Source organism: Oryctolagus cuniculus, chromosome 14, assembly GCF_964237555.1.
Source record: "Oryctolagus cuniculus chromosome 14, mOryCun1.1, whole genome shotgun sequence".
NCBI lineage: Eukaryota > Metazoa > Chordata > Mammalia > Lagomorpha > Leporidae > Oryctolagus > Oryctolagus cuniculus.
Window position 1 is genome coordinate 12,464,146 of NC_091445.1, and position 26,033 is coordinate 12,490,178.

The 26,033-nt window shown below is 37.0% G+C and overlaps 1 long non-coding RNA gene across 1 annotated transcript in view; it reads right to left on the reverse strand.

Moving 5' to 3' along the window:
• Positions 1–531: 531 nt before the first annotated feature.
• The window catches only part of LOC138845214 (uncharacterized), a 46,868-nt gene continuing 21,366 nt past the window's right edge, over positions 532–26,033 (reverse strand). The window contains exon 2 of the long non-coding RNA XR_011382102.1: positions 532–1,287. This is a non-coding gene — a long non-coding RNA (uncharacterized lncRNA). The remainder of the gene's footprint in view (positions 1,288–26,033) is intronic.

Sequence of the window (26,033 nt, forward strand, 5' to 3'; positions counted from 1 at the left end):
GAAACATTTCCAGTTAGGCAATGGCTTTACCTTTTGGTCTGTTTTATTTTAACTTTATTTTTCTTTGTAATCACACCGTAAACAGTTCATCAAGGAAATCTGTTAATATGCTGCAGATGGTGGGGGGGCTAGGCAGTGTTTCATCCTCTAGCCTCTTGGTCACTTAACGCTCATTAAAGTAGTTTTCAGCATTACACTGTGGGAGAAGTATTTGTTTTCTATCTGCTTTATTATTCACAAAAGCGAAGGTACAATTCTACAGTCAGAAAGAAAGCTCCAGCACTCAACACCTGGCTTCTTCTTTTGACCCACTTCAAATTGTATTCAACCACAGAAAAGTTATTTACTTTTTCATAGTTAAGAATGTTAAAAAAGAAATCACTAGTATCTCTCTTGGAAAATTATCTGAAGTTTAATGAATTAATATTTACAAGATAATCCAAACTTCTTGACGTTCCCTAGAGCTTTGAAATAGTAAAAAAAAATACTTTCCAGCTACATATCTAATCTTTTGATTTTATTTAAAATTAGCGGTCTCCCCTCAACATTAGTAAGACAACATCACAATAAGCTAAGTAACAGATTTCACCATTGTCAAGAAGGCTTTTTTCTTTTGCCTTGCCAACATCTTTGCAGGGCTCCTTGTTAATCATTTTACTTTATTATTTATTCCATATATATTTCCATGAAGAGTTCTTAACTTGATGAAAATCTGATTTCTTGATCCACAATCAAATCTTACTATGGCCAGCTGCTATGTCTTCATAACTGTGAAAATATTACATCTCTTTGCAAGTTGGCTCTAATACAAGGAAGGTTACTAAACTAACCCAATTAAATTGAACATATCTGCAAGTTTAGATGATTATTGCTGTTCTCTATGAGGGCTGGGATCCAAAGTGATGGATTGCTGGCTACTCCAGTGAATTCTAGAGGGGAAAAATATCCCATCCTGGATTAGCTTGAATTGGCTTACATAAAGGTTTTATGATGCAAATTGGAGATATTGGACTTAGTAACAACCTACACTATCTGTTATATTCTCCTGTCTCATAGTCACAGGAAGCTTTCTTGAGTATGACGCTCCATCCTCATTAATAAGCTCTGTGTTGTACATCTTTGTCTGATATGAAGCTGCCATACCTTGTCACCAATTATAGACTCTGAAAAGACCCATCTCATTATAGTACTTAAATTGCTTGTTCCTGAAGGTGCTGCTTGGTGTGTCTCTTCTGCCTCTTGCCAACAGGAAAATCACCCTTGAAGTGAATAGATGTCAGTCAAAAGCTACAAAAGAAAAAAGCAAAAAGAATTAATAAAAATCCTGGCTGGAATATTTATCAGCTTATTAAACAGAAAAGAATATAGATCAGACAAATAAATTGCAAGGCTAAAAGAGACCCTTTTGAACATTTTAATCACTTGAAACATATCTGCTCCTGAATTGGAGACCAAGTAGATATTTTGAATGTGAATCACACACGAGGACCAATGTAGGTTGTTTACTGTCCTGTCATCATCCTAGCACTGAGGACCAGGCAATGTTTGAAAACACATTTTTCCTGTTTCTCATTGCATCTTAAGGTAGGAGGAGACTAAGCACAATGCAACAGGATTTGTTCTTTGGAAGACATAACTCTGCATCGCAAACCTGGCCCATGGGATTTTCATTTTTTTGATACATTGTGAGTGATTAGTAAATTGGGATTTCAATGAATGAATGACTGGAGTTCTGGGCAAGAAAGAGTATAACAGAATGGTCTCTGCCAAAGGAAAGCTGGAGAGCTAACATATTAGGCTTGAAAGTATGCAAAACACATTTGAAATACATTCAAAGAACATTCAGTCCCAGGTGCAAAAAAGTTCTGTTTATTCTATTCCATTTCAAAAGGAAAAAAATTATTCACAAATTTCCTTTACTAACAATAAACCCCATTATAAGCAAGGGTTGTAAAAAAAAACTTTGTTTTCTTTTTTGTTTCCTTGCTTCTGAAAAGCATGATTTTATTCACAGGCTGAACCAACAGAGACTATTTTAATGAAGGGCATGCTCCAAAGACATCCCAGTTCAAATACCTGCCCCACACCTCCCCATGTACGGAGTTGAGTCAGGCAAGGGCAAGATGAAAAGGCTCACAGAACTCCTCAGAAACTGTCAAGCAGTTGCTAGCTCAGCCCCTGGGACACAAGAATATCATAGTCCTTTACACTGTGGTTCCAAAAACACAGATCTTGTGATGTCAACCGATGTACTGTGCCTCCTTTGGAGAGAAAATGTACAATATTAATATCATAAAACTAATTCTTGGCAAGAGGCTCAATAGTTGAAGCTGTTTTTTTTAAAGACCACCTTAGGTAGTAGGCTACATTGTCACATGCAGGGAGACCACACCACTGCCATATATTATCCGTTTGAATATAACTCACACACAAGCCTTCAGAAGAAACAATAACATAAAAAAAGAATTATCTGACCAAATAGAAAACATGTATGTTGGAAAAAATACTTGTAGACTACCCCTGTATGAGATGTAACACAGGTCTCTAGTTTCACATTTGGTATTGCAGCCACCATCATTTCATAGCAATTTTCAAAAGTAATAATGTACCATATAAATCTGGAAAATGGAGAAAAATCCACTGTCTACTCTTGGCCAAAACAAGTCATGGAATTCTGGCATTCCTGTTGAGTTCAAAAGAGCTCCCACAGATAGCATCATATTGAATAGGGAAAAGTTGGAAGCATTTCCACTAAGATCTGAAACCAGACTAGGTTGCCCACTTTCATGGTTGCTATTTACTATAGTCCTGGGAGTTTTAGCCGGAGCTATTAGTCAAGAAAAAGAAATCAAAGGGATACAAATTGAAAAGGAGGAAGTCAAATTATCCCTGTTTGCAGATGACATGATTTTATATAAAGGGGAACCAAGACTCCACTAAGAGACTATTAAAACTCATAGGAGAGTTTGGTAAAATTGCAGGATATAAAATTTACACACAAGATTCAATAACCTTGACTTGTAAGATCATTCTCGTTTACAATAGCAACAAAAAATTTAAATACCTTGGAATAGAGTCAACCAAGAAAGTGAAAGACCTCTACAATGAAAATTAAAAAATATTAAGGAAATAAATAGAAGTTACCAAAAAATGGAAAAATCTCCCATGTTTGTGGATTGGAAGAATTTGTATCATCAAAATGTCTAAACTACTGAAATCAATTTACATATTCAATGCAATCCCAATCAAAATCCCAGTGCCTTCTTTCCCTGAACCTCCCATTAGTTGGTGCTCAGAAACATTTTGGCCTCCTTTCAGCAGAGCCAAAAATTGACAATATTACTATTGCTATCACTTACTTACATTATTATTCCACAGAGATCATTACAAATGATAAAGAACCCAGCACTTACAAGATCTTATTACAAATCCAGCTCCTCAAAGATGTTATGGCACTTACAGACATATTTTTCAGTTTAACAAAATATATGAAGATTACTTCTTTCTCTGTTATTTAGGCATTTAAAAGGAAGACCTGGGGTGAGCACTTGGTGCAGTGGTTAAGACACTGCTTGGCATTCTGTAGAAAAGGGCCTAAGTTTGAGGCCCAGCTTTGCTTCTAATTCAGCTTCCTGCTAATGCACACACTGGGAGTCAGCAGATGATGGCTCAAGTAGTTGAGTCACTGTCACTCATGTGAGAGATTCATATTGAGTTCCAGGTTCCTGACTTCTGGCAGACTTACCCTGGAAGTTGTGGGCATTTTGGGAATTAACCAATGTATGAGAAGTCTTTATTTTTCACTTTCTCTCTCTCTCTCTCTGAATTTCAAATAAATGAGATACATAAGGTTTTTTTAAAGTAAAAACTACTCTAAGCAACATCTAAATCACATAAGTTGAACTTACGTTTATCAAGACAGTGGGTCATGGAAGAAATCAAAAGAGAAATCCAAAAATTTCTGGAAATAAATGAAGATGACAATACAACATATCAAAACTTATGGGATACAGCAAAAGCAATGTTAAGAGGAAAGTTTATAGCAATTGGTGCCTATATCAAGAAATTGGAAAGGCACCAAATAATGAGCTATCAATGCATTTCAAAGACCTAGAAAAACATCAGCAAACCAAACCCAAAACTAGTAGGAGAAAAGAAATAATTAAAATTAGAGAAGAAAACAGTAAAATTGAAGCTAAAAAATCAATACAAAAGATCAGAGAAATGAAGAGTTGGTTTTTTGAAAAAATGAAATTGACATACCACTGGCTCAATTAACAAGAGAGAGAGAGAGAGATAAAAGACCCAAATCAATAAAGTTAGAGATGCAAAAGGAAATGCAACTACTGATACCATAGAAATGTAAAGGTAATCAGTGGGGCTGGTGCTGTGGTGCAGAGGGTTAACACCCTGGCCTGAGGCACTGGCATCCCATGTTGGTTCTGGTTCTAGTCCTGGCTGCTCCACTTCCCATCCAGCTCTCTGCTATGGCCTGGGAAAGTGGTAGAAATAGCCCAAGTCCTTGGGCCCCTGCACCCACATGGGAGACCCAGAGGAAGCTCCTGTCTCCTGGCTTCAGATTGGTGCAGCTCCAGTCATAGGCAGCCATCTGGAGAGTGAACCAGCCAATGGAAGACCTCTCTCCCTGTCTCTACCTCTCTCTGTAACTCTTTCAAATAAATACAATAAATCTTTTTTAAAAAAGAATCATCAGAAATTACTACAAAGCTGTATGCAAACAAATTGAGAAACCTAGAAGAAATGGATAGAATCTTGGACACATACAAACTACTTAAATTGAGCCATGAAGACATACAAAACCTAAACACACCAATAGCCAAGCTGGAAATTCTATCAGTAATAAAGACTCTCCCAGCAAAGAAAAGTCCAGGACTGGATGGTTTCACTGCTGAATTCTACCAGAATTCCAACTCCAGTTTTTCTCAAGCTATTCCAAACAACTGAACACGAGAGAATCTTCCCAACCCCTTCCATGAAGTCAGCATCACATTAATTCCTAAACCTGAAAAAGATACAACAGAGAAAGAGAACTTCAGACCAATTTCCCTGATGAACATACATGTAAAAATCCTCAACAAAATAGAATTCAATGACACATCAGAAAGATCACTCACTGGGATCAAGTGGGATTTGTCCCTGGTATTCAGGGATGGTTCAACATTCCCAAATCAATGTGTTACATCACATTAACAAACTGAAGAGCAAAAACCATATGATTATCTCAATAGATGCAGAGAAAACACTTGATAAAATACAACACTGTTTCATGATGAAAACTTTACACAAACTGGGTATAGAAGGAACATTCCTCAACACAATCATGTCAGTTTAGGACAAACCCTAGTCAGTGTCCTAATGGATGAGGAAAAGTCAGAAGCATTCCCACTAAGATCTGGAATCATAGAAAGATGCTCACTCTCACCATTGCTGTTCAGTATAGTCCTGGAAATCTTAGCCAGAGCCATTAGGCAAGAAAAAGAAATCAACGAGCTACAAATTGGGAAGGAGGTAATATGAATATAGACCTATCATATGACCCAGCCATCCCACTCCTGGGAATTTACCTGAAGGAAATGAAATCGGCATAATAAACCGTTGTTTATTGCAGTCTAATTCACAATAGATAAGATATGGAATCAACCCAAATGTCCGTCAACTGAAGACTTGATAAAGAAACTATGGAATATATACACCATGCAATACTACACAGCAGTAAAAAAAAAAAAAAAAAAAAAAAAAAAATGAAATCCTGTCGTTTGCAACAAAATGAATGAAACTGGAAAACATCATACTTGGTGAAATAAGCCAGTCCCAAAGAGACAAATACCATATGTTTTCCTGATCTGTGATAGCTAATAAGGCATCTAAAATGTAATCCATAGGCTGGTGCCGCGGCTCATTTGGCCAATCCTCCACCTGTGGCACCAGCACCCTGGGTTCTAGTCCTGGTTGGGCCACTGGATTCTGTCCTGGTTGCTCCTCTTCCAGTCCAGCTCTCTGCTGTGGCCCAGCAAGGCAGTGGAGGATGGCCCAAGTGCTTGGGCCCTGTACCTGCATGGGAGACCAGGAAAAAGCACCTGACTCCCGGCTTCGGATCAGCACAGCACACCAGCTGTAGTGGCTATTTGGGGGGTGAACCAACGGAAAAAGGAAGACCTTTCTCCCTGTCTCTCTCTCTCTCACTAACTCTGCCTGTCAAAAAAATGTAATCTATATAAGTGAAATTAACACTTAGAGATTTAATGACTTTGAATAGCCCTTGTCTTGACTGTTGAGGAACATTTTTTTTTTTTTTTGGTACAATTTGTTGAACTCTTTACTTAGTATAGAGTTAATCATATCTGAATTAAGTTCATTGAAAATAGATCTTAGTTAAAAATATAAGAATAGGAGAGGGAAGTATAAGAGTGTGGATGGGGTGGTGTATATAGTGGGAAGAATCACTAGATTCCTAAAGTTATATTTATGAAATGCATGAAGTTTGTATTCCTTAAATAAAAGTTTTCTGTGGAAAAATCCAATTAAAGCCTCCCCCCAAAAAAGAGATGTACAACAAAATCAAAACAAGTAAAGGCATCCAATAAATTGATTCAGAGTCTAGAAATAAGACTACTTAAATACAGTCAACTAATGTTCGACAAGGGAGCAAATACAATTCAATAAACCAAATATAATTCTCTCATAAAATGATGCTGGGAGAAATGGACATGCTTGGACAAAGAGAAAAAAAGTTATGGTAAAACTCTGAACAAAAATAAATTCAAAATGGATTGTATTCCTATATGTAAAATACACTATAATAGTATTTGAATATATGCTAGGAGAAAACAGTTTAATTCTGGATATTGTGATGATTTTTTGAATATAACATGAAAAGCAAAATTCATAAAATGAAAAAGTAAAAAGCTGGGCTTTATTAAAATCTATAATTCTGCTCAAGAAAATGAGAAAACAAACCATAGACTGGAAGGAAATATTTATCAAAGACAAATTTGGTAAAGGACTATTACCCAAAATATACAAAGAACTCTAAAACTCAACAATAAGTGATGAACATTTAGCTTAATGGTTAAGATATCTGCATTTCATGTTGGGTTATCTGGTTCAATTTCCAGCTCTGACATATGACTTCATATTTCTGCCAACACAGAACCCAGGAGGCCATGATGCTGGTTCTAATAATAGCACTCCTGACACCTTTGGGGGAAACTGGATTGCATTCTTGGCTCCTGGCTTCAACTCCAGCTTCTGCAGACACCTGAGGAGTGAACAATCAGATGGGAGTGTGCTCTCTCTCTCTCTCCCTCTCTCTCTCTCTCCCCCCTCCTCTTTCCCCCCTCTCTCTGCATCTCAAATGAATAAACATGTCAACAATCCCAAATTCAACAACAAAAAAGCAATCTAATTTAGCAATGGGCAAAGAAGATATATAGCTGTCTCATAAGTATATGAAGATACTCTATATCATATATCTTCAGATAAATGCAAATCAAAACATCCTGGACATACCATTATAGACCTATTAGAATGGCCAGAATCCAAGACACTGACAACATCAAATGCTTACAAAGAATTGGAACAACAGAAATGATCATTTATTGTTGATGGGAATGCAAAATGTCACAGCTACTTTGGAAAACAGATTGGCAACTTCTAATAAAATAAAACCTACTCTTACCATATGATTGATCAATTGCACTTTCTTGGATGTATCCAGTGGGACAGAACATTCTTGACCACAGAGACATCTATATACATATAACAGCTTTATTCATAATTGTCAAACTTTAGGCAGACAAAATGCCCTTCCATAGGTGAGTGGATAAATAAACTGGTAATTTGAGTAATAGAATATTATATAGCAACAAGAATTAACAAGACAGCGAGGCATGAACAGGCGCAATGAAAGTGTAACCGTGTGTTACCAAGGAAAAGAAGCCAATCTGAGAAAGTTGTATGTAGTAGGATTCCAACCATAGGACATCCTGGAAAAGGTGAAACTGTGGAGACTACAGAAAGATCAGGGGTTGCCAGGGTTGGGGGAGAGGAATGTGATGAATAAGCAGAGCCCAGGGGATGTTTAGTGCAGTGAATCTACCATCTATGGTAGTGTAATGATGGATGTGTGTCATTGTACACTTGCCCAAACTCACAGAGAGAAGCCTAAATCAAACTATGGACCCTGGAGATGACTATATGTGAAAGTGGGTTCAGTAACGGGAACAGACATGTCACATTTATGGGAGCTGGAGGTAATGGGGGTGGTGGGGAGGATATGGGCACTCTGTAGTCTTCTCTCAATTTTTTCATGAACCTAAAACTTCTCTAAAAAACACAAAATCTTAAAAATAGGTAAAATAGGCATTAAATAGAATGACTAGCCTTATTTAAGAAAATGAAAAAAAAATGACATGAAGAGGGCTTGTTTTACTATTTATGACTCAACTATTGGTACACACATCTAAGAGACCGACACTTAAGCCAGATCAGCCTAAACAACACTGGCAATCAATGGATTGACAGATGTTGCAGCCACATCACTCTGACATCCAAAAAGGATTTCATCTGTATGTCCCATATTTATTACCTACCTCCGTGAGATTTGAAAACCTGTTCAAGTTAAAGCAGAGTATAGTAGAATCAACTCACTTATTTTCAACTTTTTGTTATGGAAAATTTCCAAAGCATTTTTGAGAAGTGGAAATAGTGTAATAGACTACCATAAACTCTGTGTATGGACCCCTCCACCCACTCTCCCCAATTCCAAATGATTCTGCAGCACATCTCAGATACCTGCTTCACAGGCCATGCTCCTAACTGCCATTCCACGCTGATGTAAGGAATGGAAATATTGAATATTGCTGAGGAGGGAAGAGGCAATGTTAGATTTTTCTTAAAAAATATTTATTTGTTGAGAGTAATGAAGATTGGAATAAAGAAAAAAACCCAGAGAATAAAAAAGGAAGTCATTGTCTCAGAGCAAACAGAAACTGAAATGTAGCGTCTGAAGCGCATGCACTCAAATTTTTGTGCTAAATGATAAGTAAATAAATTCACCTCTAGAAAAGCATGATGATTTTGACAATCTAACAAAACCTCGTAAAGATGGAAGGGATTTAGGAGATAAAAAACAATAAAATCGATAACGTCTGAAAGTCTGTTTCCAGAGCTCTTTTCCTCTGCTTTTCTAGGCCAGAAGTGTGGTGTTCTCAGAATCAGAGCATTCTCTGTGAATAGAAGGCCTGCGTCCCTTTGAAGTGTGCGCATCACTTTGTGACACAGAATGTCTGTTAGAGCTAGGTGTGCCCATCTTCACATCAGCGTCTGGCAGGGAGAGCCGTCGAGGTCTTTGACACCTTGCAGTCTTTCAGCATCATTGCTCGATGCTCAATGTTCTCATCAACTGTTATTTCCCAGTGTTCACTATGGACTCTTGACTATGTACTTGTAATTTGTTTCAACTTGGAATTATCTTCAGGCAGTTTTTAATTTCTGAGTATCTTTCCAATTCCTACTTTTTGATTTCTGAAATTAACGTGATCATTATGATCACATTATGAAATTATGTGATCGCATATGAAATGTGATCATTAAACTCAGTCACTGTGATGTCTCAGTGTACAGAATGAAAATAAATATTTTAATATTCCTAGAAGTGAAACATTACTGTATCAATTATGATTACTTAAGATACATTTCCGGGGCACTGTTTGTGTTGGACAGCAGTGCTTGACATTATAAAGTCCCATAATTTTGGAAAAAATGTTTACCTGACAATACCTAACAGCAAACCTTCTAATGGTCATTCTAAGTGAGACAGCAGTCAAAGTGTCTAGGAATATCTAATTGCTTAAATGCTTTGAATTGGAAGCAGAATGGAGGGAGGAAAAGATATTACAAAAGAATCTATTCATGCAGCATAATCTACCCAGCTTTTGTAATGAATGAACTAGAGAACTTGACTAAGTTGGTGATCAACAGGCGTATCCATCTAGAGAATGTCGAGGGAAGCCAAGAAAGACACCCAATAGTACAAGATAATAATGCCATGCATATGAAAGTTAAGATTCACATGAAATACTTTTCATATACTGAGTATATTAATATGTCTGCTATACTACATATACATAGACATATAGGTTTTATAAACAGTAATGTATAATTTAAAAGCAGATATACATCCTGAGAAATGCATGATTAGGTAATTCTGTCATTGTGCAAACATTGAGGAATGTAAACAAATTGGTGAATTTAGATGATATAGCTTGTACACACCTAGGCTATATGGTATAACCTATTGATCCTAGTCTACAAATATGTACAACATGTTATGTACTGAATACTGTAGGCAATTGTAACACACTAGTGTCTGAATCTAAACATTCCACACATAGACAAATAGAATAAAAATACTAAACTATAGGCATTTTTCAGCTCCACTATAATCTTATGGAGCTACCAGTGTATGTGCTGTTAGTTATTGGTCTGAGTATTACTCTGTGGCACATGACTGTATGAGGGTACTTCAAAGAGTTAATGAAAATGGAATTAAGAGATAATCTATTTCGTGTAAGAAATTTTGAAATCCATTCACATTAAGTCATCAAAAAGTTCATAGAAAGTGGGTATTATGAAAAATTATGCATGGTTTGTCCTAGCCTTTTTTAAGTATCCCTGAATATATATATGCATATATATACTATATATTATATGTAGTATATATAATATTAAATAAAATAAAGATATTATAATTTTATTTTTAATTTTTTAATTTAAAGATGTTTTAATTTAATTTTACACAAGCCTTTTGAAGTACCCCTGAATATATATATACTTATGTATAGTATATATATACACTTATATATATACTTATATATAGTATATATATACTATATCTTATATATAGTATATATAAGATAGATAGAAAGATATAAAGAATTGGAGAATTTTTGCAAATTTGATATCTGATATGTGAATCATATCAGGAGAACATAAACACTTACAACTCAACAATAAAGGACTAACAACCCAATATTTTTAAAAATATTTAGACACTTTTCCAAGGAAGATAGGCAGTAAGTGCCCAACATCATTGGTCACTAGGGAAAGGCAAAGCACATTGTTAGTGGGAATTAAAAGATTCAGGTTCTAAGAACAAGTAATTCCTTAAGGTTTTAAATATACAGTTATCCTATCATGCTGCAATTTCATTTCTAAGTATATACACAAGAGAAATAAAAACATATGTTCACACAAAACAACATAGATGAATATTCATAGCAGCATTTTTCATAAATGTCAGAATGTGAGGAAGACCCAAATATCCATCAAGTGATAAAAGGATTAGAAAATCAATATAAATGTATTAGTTTTTCATTTCTCCAATTAAATATGTGATTCAACTAACTATGAAGTGAAAAGTCCATTTCAGCTCACAATTTTGGAGGTTCATGTCCAAGATTGGGTTTTTCCACGGTTTGGCCTCAGTGAGGCTACAGATGGCAATATGGGAGTGAGTGTAGAAGAAGCATTACATGATGAGCCAGGAAGCAGAGAGAGCAACTGGGTCCAACTCATCCTTTTACAACCCCTCCTCTCACAAGAACCGTTTTCCAAGGCCACACTCTCTGTCAATGCTCTAAGAACTTCCTACTAGTCCCACCTCTTAAACTCCATAACCAGATGTAGTGTCCATCCTATTCGTGCCATTAGCTCCTGACTAGGATTTAAATGTCTGCATGCATTTGGAGGTCAAATCATATTCAAACTATAGTAGTAGTGCATAATTATCCAGCAATAAAAAGGAATGAGCCACCTACATGTACTACAACATGGATGAACATGGAGGATATTATTCTCAAAGAAAATAGTCACAGCCTACTAAAAATTTCAACAGTATGGTTTCATTTGTATTACACGTCTAGAATAAGCAAATACGTGGAAACAGAAAGTGGACTTCTGGGTAGTGAGGACTGGTAGTGTTGGAGGAGGAATGGGAATGTGTGCTAATATATATAGGTTTCTCTTTGCAATTAGGCATAAAGATGTTCCACCACTGGATTGTGGTGATGGCTGGATACCCTGCAAATAGACTAAAAAGCACTAGGCTGGACACTTCAAACATCTGGATAATATAGCATGTGAGTTATGCATAAAAAATTGTTTCAAAGATGCATCAAGATAATATAAAACAGTTTTGGAGTCACACCTGGATAAAAAAGAGTAGTATGGGTTTTAGGTGCTCCTGGTTTCCTTGTGAAATTTTATTTCTTCCTTTTAAATGCACAATGGTGTAATTTATTAAACATGAGTTGTGGATGCATGATATCTGTTATAATATGTTGGTTCTGTTTAAAGTTTTAAGTAGTTCACAGTACAATATAAAAACCTATTTGAAAAACAATAGACACAGTGAAATGCTTTCCAAGCACATTACATACTCTTCGTAATTTTCTATATCCCTTTTATCTGCAATAATATTGAGATTGGAGTGGACCTGAGTTTAGCAGTTACATGGCTAAAAGTGGCGACAAGATTTGAGCACTACTCTTCCTTACACTTTTCCATACCACTTTCCTGTTTATCTAATGCTGCAGGTTTAGAAGGAAAAAAATATTAACATAAATAATGAACATTTTCTATATTAATATTTAACTTTAAAAATCTTTTATTTCATTTTTCCCTCACTTATATTCCAATACTTGCACACAGTTTATCTTCAACCTTTAGAACAGCTTGGCATCAAAACAGCTCTGGCTGTTTAGCCTGGCAGGTTCTTAATTATCTCTTTAGCTTTCTCAGGGGTAGTTGTTAAAATCTCTCACTTCTGTTCAATTCTGATGGCTTGTCTACATCTGCTTCCCCCTAATGCTGAAATGCTCCAACACACATCCAACCCTTTTCCTTATATGTGCTGGGTTTCTTATTGCTAAGGTAGTTTTGTAACACGGTGAGGTCAGCTTGTCTTAGCTCCAATTTGCTCACAAGTTTCTAACTCTATACTTTCCAACTTCAGTTCACGCTGGCATTATGGACAGAATCTTCATAGTAATTCCCCATAAACACTGACCTGCTTTGGTGTTGCCCATCCGTAAAGTTTTAAATGATTTTTCATTTTCTTTCACTCTGAATTTTATCCTTCAATTCACTGTTTTGTTGTAATTGATCTGTTAAGAACTCAGGTCATTCAACCTCAGGAGTTTTCCATCAGTACAGACTTGCTGAGTACAAGCTCATGATACAGGTCAGCATGTTCTGCTCTCTGAAAACTGGGAGCTGAATACAGGGGTTTGGTTGCACTCAAGTTTTGTTTTGTTTGGCAAACATCTCAAGCGTGTAGCATTGTTTTACACCAGAGGGTACAAAATGTTTGTCTCCCTTGCTGTGTTGTATCCATTCTTACTCAGTGCCTAGATCTATCAATTCACTGAAGTTTGCAAAATAACGATATTGTAATTCTTTTATTTTAAATAAATTATTAATCCATCCATTTATTTTGGATACACTGAGAGACAGAGAGAGAGACAGACTGAGCTTGCATCTGCTAATTCACTCCCCAAATGTTTCTAAGAGCCTAGAACAAGGTCAAGACCAAAGCCAGGAGCCAATCCAGGTCTCCCATATGAGTGCCAGGGATATAAACACTTGGGTTATCATGTGCCCCCTCCCAGGGAACACATCAACAGGAAACTAAAATTTACGATGTATCTTGAACTCAACCCTGACATGCTGGTGTGAGACGTGGGCATCTTAGCCAGCATTTTAGCCACTAGGACAAAGGCCCAGCCCCATCATTTCTTTCTCACTTATAAGCTAAAACACATTTTATAAATAAATACTTATCCTTGTCTACTATTTGGAAAAAATGATTTTTCTATATTTAACTATTTTCAAGATAATGAGTTATTATCATCTGTTGAAGTGACTAATTTTTAGTTTTAAATTATTAGTATTAAATTAATATATTTAAATATATTTGATGTGTTTCAACCCACTGCGATTAATATTCTGATAGTATTAAATTATCCCATCTCTGGTCAGTGGAAGCCTCTTTGTGGTGGCTTCTCGGTGCCTTTGATATGACTAGCAGACTTTAATAACTTTCACGCTATCTGGAATGAAGGATGATTCAAACCCAACTTGCACATTTCCTACCAGAGACATGGAATCATCTATTTACTCAAGACATGACAATTTCTTTTACAGAAAAATGGCATCACCAGATCACAATCTGGAGATAAGAGACACTACTGGATTTTTATTTCTAGGCCCTTTTAGTATTGACAAGAGCTATAATGTAAAGCAGATGCATATATTATTTAAAATACAATATTTCACAAGTTTATACTGATCCTTTTCATTCAAATATAGGCCAACAGTGTTTTAATTTAAACTCTTCTGTGTTAGAATTATATTTCCTTCTGCAAGGTATGGAATTAGAATATTGCATAATTACTTGCTTGCTTTATTGAGCCATACAAGCCCATAAAGACCCAGTAAAATGATATTATTACTTGAATATGATAGTGGAAAGTAGTTAAAGTCTAGCAAATGTTATCTACTCTCTCCCATATTTTAAATAAATATACTGAACTGGCAATAAAGGAGTTTATAATCTTTAAGTGGCATTGTATCTTTTTTGCCCTTTATTTGATCTTAATTGCACAACGGTGCCTTTCTTGCTCACAATCAGTCCAGTGTCAAGGTGGACACAGTCCTCTGGGCAACGCAGCTCCTTCTCTGCGGGACTCCACAGGACAGGCCCATGAGAACACGATTCTCTGATGGATAAGAGCTCTGCTTTCTCCTTTATTCTCAAAATGCCATTTTGCTGGGTTGCAACATTTGCCTTCGCATTACATGCTGCTCTATTTCTTTCTGGTACAAAAATATTTTTTAAAGATTCTAATCACTATTTCAGGAAAGTTTCATGAGTTTTGGTGTCTTTGTTTGGATTTTTTGATCCCTTTTGTTTTTGCTTGTATTTTCCTGTCTATATTCAATCTCAATTTCTCTGTACTCCTTTTTGTCTTTTTCTTCCACTCATTTAAGTTTTAATCATTCTTTCTCATTACCTTTCATTAACTTTTTTTTTTTTTTGACAGGCAGAGTTAGACAGTGAGAGAGAGAGACAGAGAAAAAGGTCTTCCTTCCGTTGGTTCACCCCCTAAATGGCCGCTTCAGCCGAAGCCAGGAGCCAGGTGCTTCCTCCTGGTCTCCCACGCAGGTGCAGGGCCCAAGGACCTGGGCCATTCTCCACTGCCTTGCTGGGCCACAGCAGAGAGCTGGACTGGAAGAGGAGCAACCAGGACAGAACCGGCACCCAACCGGGAGTAGAACTCGGAGTGCCGGCGCCGCAGTCAGAGGATTAGCCTATTGAGCCGCAGTGCTGGCCCTACCTTTCATTATCTTTAAGATATAACGTCTCCAACGTATTTGCTTAATTGTTCATTCTACTTTAGTCTTCCTTTTGAAATTCATTTTCCTCTCCTTTTTTCTTTCCTAAGTTCTATAGGAAGATATCTATTTTTTTCTAACTCGTGTATATTTTTCCTTTATGTTTTCTTTATATTACTTTATATTTTCTTCATGTGTCTTGGCTTCCATTAAAACAATACACTAGAGTTTGGTCCGTCTTATGATCTATTTTCTAGCATGCTTTTACTGTTTGCATAAATGCAAACCTGTTTTTTTGTTGTTGTTAAACTAATTTTGAGCATGATTTGACTTCAACAACTTTTCAATGATTATTTTTATGTTTGTGTGTGAAATTGGTATTCTCACATTTTTAGAAGGAAGCAGTATACCTTTTTCAGCTTTGCCATGATTTCAGCTCTCTCTCTCTCTCTTTCTCCCTCCTCGTAACAGGTAAAAAAAAAAAAAAAAAAAAAAGTCACCTTGCATTTTGAGGCTTCTCACTGCTCTTCTCCCTTCCACAATTTTATGTCAGTTTGTTGTCTCCTTTACCTTTATTATTTTTCTCCTACTCAATCTTCATTCCCCCCCCCCCGGGGAGGGTTTCTCCTTGGGGTGAACCCCTGTGATTGAAGATGGCGCTAATGGGCCTGCTGTGAGTATACACAGGAACTTGAGGTTTCAGATTCCTTTATACTTCTGGCCCATTGTACGTACTCATCTTTAACAGAAGCTCATCCTGCCCAAGCTGCTATTCTCAAATTACCACCCCCTCTTTTGACTTCTTGGAGAATAACCAAGAGTGAATTTTAGGGTTCTTCTAAAATGCAGTTGGTATTTTTCAAGTTCATCAAATGCTCCCTCTTTTTCCCTCTGCTCCCTTATGCAACAGCACTGATATCCAGTGTCTCAGACTTGTTAGTGATTATCACTGTTATGACAGTGTCTCTCCCTCCCCCGCAGGGCCCCTCAATCTAATTTGGTTCATCTAGAATGGAACCTGAACATTTCCATTATTTTAAAAATCCCCCAGATGATACTATTGTGCAAACAGATTGAGAACCAGTGGTCTCATCCAAATGGAGATACATTTTTAAATTGTTAGGTAAAATTTGTATCTATTTTTGATATACAACATGATGTTTTGATATATTTATTTACTGTGAAATGACTAAATCACACTATTTAACATATGCATTACCTCACATACTTATCATTTTTGTGTGATGAAAACATTTAGAATCCTCTCTCTAGTTACATTTTAAGTAGACAATATCTTCTACATTATCATCATAATGCAGATGTCTTGAACTTATTCCTCCTGTCCCATTGAAACTGTGTGTCCTGTGACTTAAATTATCCCAATATCTGCACCTCTCAGCCTTGTAGCCAGCAAGCTGCTCTCTACAAATAACAGCTTGATTTTTACTTTTCCGCGTATGAGTGAGGTCATCAGAATCAATGACAGGATTATAAATATTATTGCAAATGATGGTATTTCCCTATTTTAGGAAAGGCATAGTAGTAGTCTATTGTATGTATATACATTTTTCTGTATCCATTAATTTGTTGGTGAACACTTCAATGGACTGTATATGCTGGCGATCATGAGTAATTGTGCAATGACCATGGAGAAGGAGAGACATTTTTATTGAATGCTGGAAATGCAGGTCCCTTTCCCTTTAGATTTGTATTCCCATGGCTCCCCATTCTTTTTTTCAAAACTCAAAGATATTCCAAATGTAGGGTGTTAGTAAAGTGGCATGGTCTTATCTGTGGCGCCATCTAAGCCCCAGGTACCATCTGTGGTTCTGGCCCCATCACCATCTTGCACAGTTAGATTTGGACCTAAGCCCAGCTGACTTGCTAGAAGTCAGGTGACCAAATGGCCCAACCACAAGTGTCAGATCCACCCCCACCCTAATGGATTTGTTGCTCCCACTTCCCTACCTTCTGCAAGACCGTAACAGGACCTGCTTCCACATACACACTCTCTTGACCTTTCTCTCTGGGCCCTTCTCTTTTTTCTGCCCTCTCTTGCCCTCTCCCTGCAGCCTGTGGGGTTTCCACCCACCTGACAATAAACCTTTCCTTCAACTCCAGTGTTTGTGGGGGCTTTCATGGGGCCTTTCCCTGAAACTGGGTGTATACCCCAGTGCTTTTGCTATTGCTGTGGTAACATGTATTTTATGCACAGATCTAACCTATAATGTTAACTTAATGGATCATCAGAATTTAAATGATTTTTTCAGGGCCAACATTGTGGCTTAGTGGTTTGAACTGCTGCTTTCTACACCAGCATCCCATATCAGAGCCCTGCTTCCAGTCCCCACTTCTCTGCTTCTAATCCAGCTCCTTGTTAATGAGCCTGGGAAAACTTGAATGATGATCCAAGTATTTGGGTCCCTGCCACCCGTGTGGGAGAGCAGGCCGGAATTCCTTGTTCCTGGCAAATGGAACATTTCTCTCTCTTTCTCCCCCCTCCAAAAGAAAATCCTTGAAGAAAAAAGATTTTTTTTCATCAAAACAACTTATCAATGGAATCATGGCTGCTTTTCTGTCATCTATTTTCCTTTAAATGCAACAAAAAGAGAAAAGAGACATAACTACTTTTCCTCTTATCCAAAAAAGGTAACATTCCCTTTATATTAATTTAGAAAAGTTGGCATGTCTTTCCTCCCTATCAACTATTTCACATCTTACATATCTTGCTGCTTTGAACACACACTACTGTTCATTTCTCCAGTTGTCTTTGCTACTAATTTCTATATGTAATCAAATCCTGTTACAGCTTACATTTTTCAGTCACCTATCATATTGGATAAAATGTAAAAAGGAATTTGAGAAGAAATTCAAATTGTGTTACCCACAAAATTAACTTTTTAATATTACACTGGTTTTTTTTCTCTATCCCACCCTCCCACTCTCCGTGCCTTTCAAAAATAAATAAATATTTGGAAAAAAGTTTTTTCATCAAAAGAACTTATCATTGGAATCATTTCTGCTTTGTCACAAGGTACATGATTTCTATTGCCCAAAATCCAAAGTGGTTTGAGCCTCCCACAGCTGAGCCATTCAGAGGAGCAGGGCTGTGATGGCCAGGGAAGTAGCTACCCGTGCTCTGCTTCGTGGTGGTACCAGACCTGCCATCACAGCCTGGCCATCCCTTGAGTTTGGAGTACAGACTACTCTCCATATCTGTAGGTTCTATAGCTGCAGACTCAACCAAAAATATTTGGAAAAATACTATGTCTATGTTGAACATATCTACATTTGCTTTCTTGTCATTTCCCCTCAAACAATCCAATATAACAACCATTTACATGGCATCTATGTTGAATTAGATGTAACAAAAATGCAGAGGCTATTTAAAGCACATGTGATGGTATGCACAAGTCACAAATAAATACTATGGCATTTGATGTAAGGGGCTTGAGCATCTGTGGATATGTGTACCTTTACAGGGTAGAAGAAGGGTCCTGGACTGATACCAAGGGACAAATATATTTTAATTTTTTTTAATTAAATTTTTATTTGAGAGGAAGGAAACATACACACTGACAGAAACAGAGCATGAGAGACATAGAGATTCTTATCTGGTTCACTCCCTAACTGCCTACAATAACCAGGGCTGGGCATGGGCCAAAACCAGGAGCAGGAAATTCAATTCAGGTCTTCCACTTGAACCATCACCACTTCCTCCCAGATTCTCCATTGGCAGGAAGCTGGTGTACTGAATCAGTGCTGGAATCAAACCAGTATCTTAGGTATCTTAGCCACTAAAGTAAAAGTCCACCCTCACTCTGACAAATATTTTAATTTAGAAAAAAAACTACTTGTAAAGATAATGAGAATTTAATTTAATGCTTCTGTCTGTGAAATTCACATTTGATATGTGGCAGATTTTTACAGGAAGTTTGTTACATAAGTATGGGTCGCATGTCAGTATCTGAAGGGTTATAGCTACTAGAGTAAAAGTTGCTATGCACTCTCTAAACCCAAAGTGAGTTTTCTGTGGCTTTGTAATATATTTACTGAAAAATTCTGTTCTGTTATCTTTTAATTTTCAAAATCTTCTCAAGCCCAGTCATTAACAGTCACTGCTCATTCCCCAAGGCACATCACCAAGGTGAGTAGTGACTCAACTCCTACACAAGATGTTTGGCTCATCTTCCTCCCACACATTCTATAAGCAAACTAAATATGAGGGGTCTGTAAAACATTAATGGAGAATTCACATTATGAAAAACTATGCATAGAGTTCAGGTTTTTTGCACCACAATAAACTTAAAACCTTTTAATTCTATTTTCCACAAACTTTCTTTCATTAGTCTGGTAACGCACACCTTCTTGGGATGAAATATGTGCCAGTGGCCTCACCCTGTCCATCTCATAGTCTCTCAGCCTCAGATTTCTTGCAGTGTGTCTAGTTTTCACATGCCCTACCCTCATCCTGGAAGAGCCTCCCAAGGACAGACAGTGCCCTATTAGTGTACAAGGATATGACCCCATTGCTGGCTCTGAATTCCAGCCTGCTTGAATTTTAATAGATTCACAGGCAGTTGTTATGAAACAAACACCATAACACTCAGACAGGCTGAAGAATTATTTTTAGGCAGATGATGTGTGTGGCCCAGCCTCAGGCCCACCAAATGTTAATAATAGTAACACTATGCAGTTAAGAGAACATTTTTTCATAAAAATTGCATAAATCACAAGATTTTTCCTGCCGCCCTTCCGCATCTTGCCCACTTTCCTCCCCCTGCCCACCTTCCCCTGTTCACCGTCAGGAGTTGCAGGGCTCACTAAACCCAAGGAGCAACTGAGAGAACAATGAACCAACTTAAATCATCATCTGAGAAAAAATAAGGAATGGCATTATACATGTACAATAAAACAGCCCCAGTTCTTCATGGTTTTAAAAACTAAACCCAGAATTTTTTGGTCTTAAAACTATAATCAGAAATGAATTCTCCTACATTTAGGATCTTTTCATATGCACACAAACACACACACAGGCACTACAGGTGGTACTAGCATAGGACTTGAAGTAGTGCACTTCCAAAAAGACAGTTAACGGTCGAGCTGAAAACACTTAGTTGGAAGGGACAGTTCTTGGAGGAAATACTAATATGATTAGGTGAGTAAAGCAGCTCCCTTTGCAGAATGTCATGTTAGGAAATTGATACATTTAGGTTGCCAGCCCTGCCTTTGAGACTGAGAAGTCAAAGATCCCAAATTTTAGTTTCACCTTCAAGTTAAAGAAGCTGTGTTTTTCCATGAGCTCTCTACATGCTTTTCCATGTACTGTTGAGAAATGCAACATCAACTAAATGGGGAAATCATTTGAAGGAATCTTATTAAAAATGCAGCTTCCTAAATGTGGACTGTATGTATCCTCTAGCATCAGAGGAAACCAGAAAAGTGAGATAAATATTTAGGGCAAAACAGACAAAAGAGGAAGTTATAGCATAAATGTTTGATAGGAAACATTTTCTGTGTGTTGTACATATAATTGGCTTCATTTTCTCCAAAATTTGTAAAGAGACACAAAACTTGGAGAATGAAAGCAGTGCAGTGGGTTCAGTTACCTCTGGGTCACAGACTTGGCTCAGCTCCACAGGGATGTCTCACCTTGGCAACTTTTATATTTCTGCCCCCCAGTTTTCCTAGCTATGAAAAACTGCAAGCCAATAAGGAGCAAAACATATGGGCTTTTTTTCTTATCTAGAATCAAAGGGAGAAAAGCAGGCAAGGAACTATTACAAGACAATTTCATCTAAGATTTTGTTTTGTTTTATGAAAGATTGTATTGGTTTCAGCATTTCTCTATTTCAAGTTTCAATTTTGTTTTCTTCTAAATTTTAGTAACTGCCACTGGTTGGACTTCTACCACATCCTAGAATTTTTTTCTAATGTTTTATATACTATTTCTGTGGCTCCTTATTGCTACCTTACAAGACAAATATTAGTATTCTCATTTCCATATGAAAACTGACTCATGAAGGTTCATCAATCTTCCCAAGTTCCTACAGCTTATAATATAATGTTTTAAAGAGATCTATTTCCAAAATTCAAATTTTATTACTGTACATTAATGAACAGTGATTTTTAACTAAAGGAATGAATAAATTCATGAATATATAAACTTAGGACTACACACATATAATTATGTGTATGTATAATTCTCAGTCAAGTGCAAGGAGCTTTTATTTCAGGATAGGGAGAATTGGAATCTACCTTCTCTGTTCTTTTCTGTTGTTATATCCTTAATGAGAACCAAAGCTTACCAAGATGTATACATGAATATAGATGGTTGCAAAAGAGAAGTCAAAATATATTCTATCTAGAAAGGCTGGAGGTAAGGAAGATTCTATTACAATCCAGTGATTATAAATATGATTTGAGGGAAGGGTAATTTTTAGATTCAAACTCAATGAAAAGCCGTTATAACAGGTGTTCCATCTGCCCCTGGAGAAGACAGAATGTTGATTCCAAGGGGTTGAATCAGCAGATAAATCATTTCCTATTATACTGAAATCCAAATCTCAAGACCAAATCTCACTTAGGCAATTATCCCTTTTAGAGATGAAATAAATTGACCTCACAAATTACTACAACCTCTTTTGTGAACAGGAGTGACAATATTGCTCAAGACACTTGAAAAATATTCCCTCCTCTGCTATACACTTTTACCCAGGAAAATAACCATCTGATCATTGTTCCATCCTCGTTTCTGTTCCACAGAGCATTTAGCAGGCATCCAAATAAACAATGAATGTAGATGAGAAAGAAAGACAGAGTAGCACGAGAGTCACTACCGGAACCGCCAATGCCAAGATGTCAAAATTAACCCTTCTATTCCTTCATTTTTAGGATCAACACTTCCTGAAGTTATTATAACCGGGTTCTACATACGTTCCTTGTAGGGCATAAGAGGATTTTAAGTACAGAAACTTCGCAGGGGATATACGTGAAGTTATTTGAGGTGCTTACCCCAAATTTTGTTTCAAGAACTTCAGTTTTAAAAATCAGTGAAAGTGCAGGTATTGGTTTAATGGCTAAGACGCCTGCAACCCATGGCAGAGTGCCTGGATTTAATTCCTGCCACTGCTTCTAAGTTTTTCTTCTGCCTAATACAACTTTAGGGAGGCAGTACTAATGGTTCAAGTAATAGAGCTTCTGCCACCCACGTGAGAGGCATGGATTGAGTTCCCGATTCCCAGTTTTGGTCTTGACTGGGGGAATTGTAAGCATTGGGGAGAGAAGGGCAGATGCAGCCTCCCACCTCTCACATAAATAAACAAATAAAAATCAGTGGAATGAAATATATTGAAACCTTTCAATGCAGCGGGACATGTTCTTCATATGCAAGGAACGGACAGAGGGGCTTCAAAGGGATTAGGACTAGGGGCTACGACTGAATCGCTCTGGGTGCAGCCTACTGTCAACTGTACTTTTTTATTATTTAATAAATGTGAATTTACAAAGTGCAACTTTTGTATTGTTGTGGCTTCCCCCCCCCAACCTCCCTCCCTCCCACGGCCCTCCCCTCTCCCACTCCCTTTCCCATCCCGCCCTTCATCGAGTTTCATTTTCAATTACCTTCATATACAAAAGATCAACTTAGTATATAGTAAGCAAGGATTTCAACAGGCTGCCCTCACACAACCGCACATGGTATAGGGTATTGTTCGACTAGTAGTGTTGTTTTTAAGTTTCATAGTAAAAAACATTAAGGACAGAGATCCTACATGGGGAGCATGTACCCAGTGACTCCTACTGTTGATTTAACAATTGGCACTCTTATTTATGACGTCAGCAATCACCCAAGGCTCTTGCCATGAGCTGTCTAGGCTAAGGAACCTGTCTTTCCACATATTCTTCCATTAGATCAAGAAAAATGGCTCAACACTTGCATCCTTGCTTGAAGTAATTAGAAGTAAAGCAGCATAATATTCTATGAACTAAATGCTATGACAAGCAAAGCAAAGTTAAGTAAATGAAAATTCACATCCCACATGTGAACCAAAAGAAAAAGAATGTCATGTGCAGAAGTAACAACGAATTGTAATCGACGTCTTAATTTTAAAGTCAATAGTTTTTTAAAGTACGCTGGAACATAGTAGGTTTGTAACAACTGTCATTGCCTTCTGAGCTCTTTCCACAGACACATAATTTAATCATTCCACCTGAAGTGTCAGGCACATAAAGGTATCATTAGTTAAGAGTGAATAGCACTTTGATTTGAAGTAGCAGACTTGAATTTTGTTTTTAACTATTAAAAACAGATAAAAATTAAAGTGAATAATTTTTAGCCTTAAATAACCACATTTCTTACTATTTTAACTTCAACTAAAGTGATCTTCCAAAATAAATGACAACATTTATTTTTAGAACTACTAAGTTTTAACTTTTGGAGCAGCATAAGCCAAACACCACCAGAAACTCTTCAAAATTTTGAAATTCCTGTTGAGATAAATTTTCGGAACTGCTAAAACAAATACATTTTCTCTCTCTCTCTCTCTCTCTCTCTCAGTGTCTCTCTCTATCTCACACACATACATACTCACAAACAAGTAAATAAAATATACAGCATATGAATCTATATTACTTCAGAGAATGTTGTGGACAAATAAATATAAACTAGTTTTTAGAGGAGAGCCAATTTTGAGCAAATGCCAGACCCACTTTTATTCAAGTTAGGAATAACTTGGTAAAAAATGGGTCTACAGTAGGCAGAAACACTCTATTAATGTGGAGAAACATACAGCAGAGTTTTAAACAATAGCGTGGGCTGGATCAGAATCTACAGACTTCCCAGACCCGGGGTTCTTGCTTCTGACCAAACAGTTCTTCCCCCAAGGTTTGGTTGCTGGGGGGAGTGCTCCATGCCCATGTTTCCTGCAGAGACGCAGCAACCATTCATGGTAGATCTCACTCTTAGGTTGTTTGAAATCAGGTAAACTGAAACTCAGGCTGCAGCTCAGACTCATCAGAGATGGATTCCCATTAGGATCAAAGCAAATAGCTCTTCAACCCAACTCCCTGACAGAAAAAGGGGTGTGTACTCTCTGGGGAAAATGACTCTCAGTTCAAATTCCTTGGTTCTTTCACATATGCAGTTCTTCATACTGAAAAAAAAGATGAGACATGACAGGAAGAGAAAAATAAATACATACAAGCAGATGAATTAAAATCGGCATTAGTAGATTTCAGACTAAAATATAATTATCAATATATTAAAGAATTCTTGACAAATAGGCAAATGGGAAAATGTCTATTTCTCAATAGAGAAATGGACTATCTTTTTAAAAGAGATTTATTCATTTGAAAGGCAGAGTTACAGAGAAGGAGAGAGAGAGAGAGAAGAAGAGAGAGAGAGAGAGGTCTTTCATCTGCTGGTTTATTCCCCAAATGGCCATAATGGCTAGTGAAGAGCCAGGGTGAAGCCAGGAGTCAGGAGATTCCCATGAGGGTCTCAGGGACCAAAGTACTTGGGTCATTCTCCAATGCTGTCCAAGGTGCACTAGTAGGGAGCTAGATTAGAAGTGGAGTAGCTGGGACTCAAACTGGTGCTCATGTGTGATGCTAGCATCTCAGGCAGCAGTTTAACACACTGCCTGTCAACTGCATCCCCACAAAATAGAATTTCACACAATCAAATTAACATTACAAAAATAAGATTTTATTTCAAATATTAAATTAATAAGTTTTGGAATAGGAGACCTTTCAATGGAAATTTTAAGCATATGTGGTCAAGATCATGAAGGATTTCTTTCAAGAATTGCAATAAGAGATGAAAAATGGCTTTTCTAGTACAATCCTGAAAACAAAGCACAACCAAAGCCATGGCTACCAAGAGGTGGGATTGGTTCTGTCAAACATGTGGACCAGTTAAGAGCAAAGGTCATGATGACAGTCTCTGCGGTGACTCAAGGCATGTTGTTGACTTTGTGGAAGGTCACAGCATGATAATATCTGCTAATGAGGAGAGTGCTTTGAACACCAGCCATGGCTTTAGCAGAAAAACTCCAGGGAAAGATCCCCCAGAGAATTCACACCATGCTCCTGCTCATTAGTCTCATCAAACAAAGACTGTATGGGGAGTATTTCAATGGGAAATTGTTGCTTTCCACTTTAAAATCCTGATTTGGCTCCTTCTGATTTCTTTTAATTTTCCTATCCTTAAGAGAAAATCTTTAAAAGAAATTCTTTTTTTTTCAGTTAATTAAGTAAATCTACAAGATCTTCAGTTCTTTAAAGATAGACCAAAAGAATGCTATTACAGCTGACAAAACTATTCTGAACTTGATGACTTTTATGTTGGGAAATCAATTATATTTTTATTTTTATTTTTATTTTTTAATTTATTTTCCCACAAACACTTGAAGTCCTGTTGTAAGTATTCATACAACCAGAGTCACAAAAGAAGAGGGGAAATAATTTTTAAAACTGAATGACCTAACTAGCATTTAAAATGTATGATGAACACATGAAAGAGAGGTACAGATATAAAAACGTTTAGATGCATCACAGTCAAAATACTGAACACCAACGTTAATGAAAACTATTGTTGTTGGGCTGGCTCAGTGGCT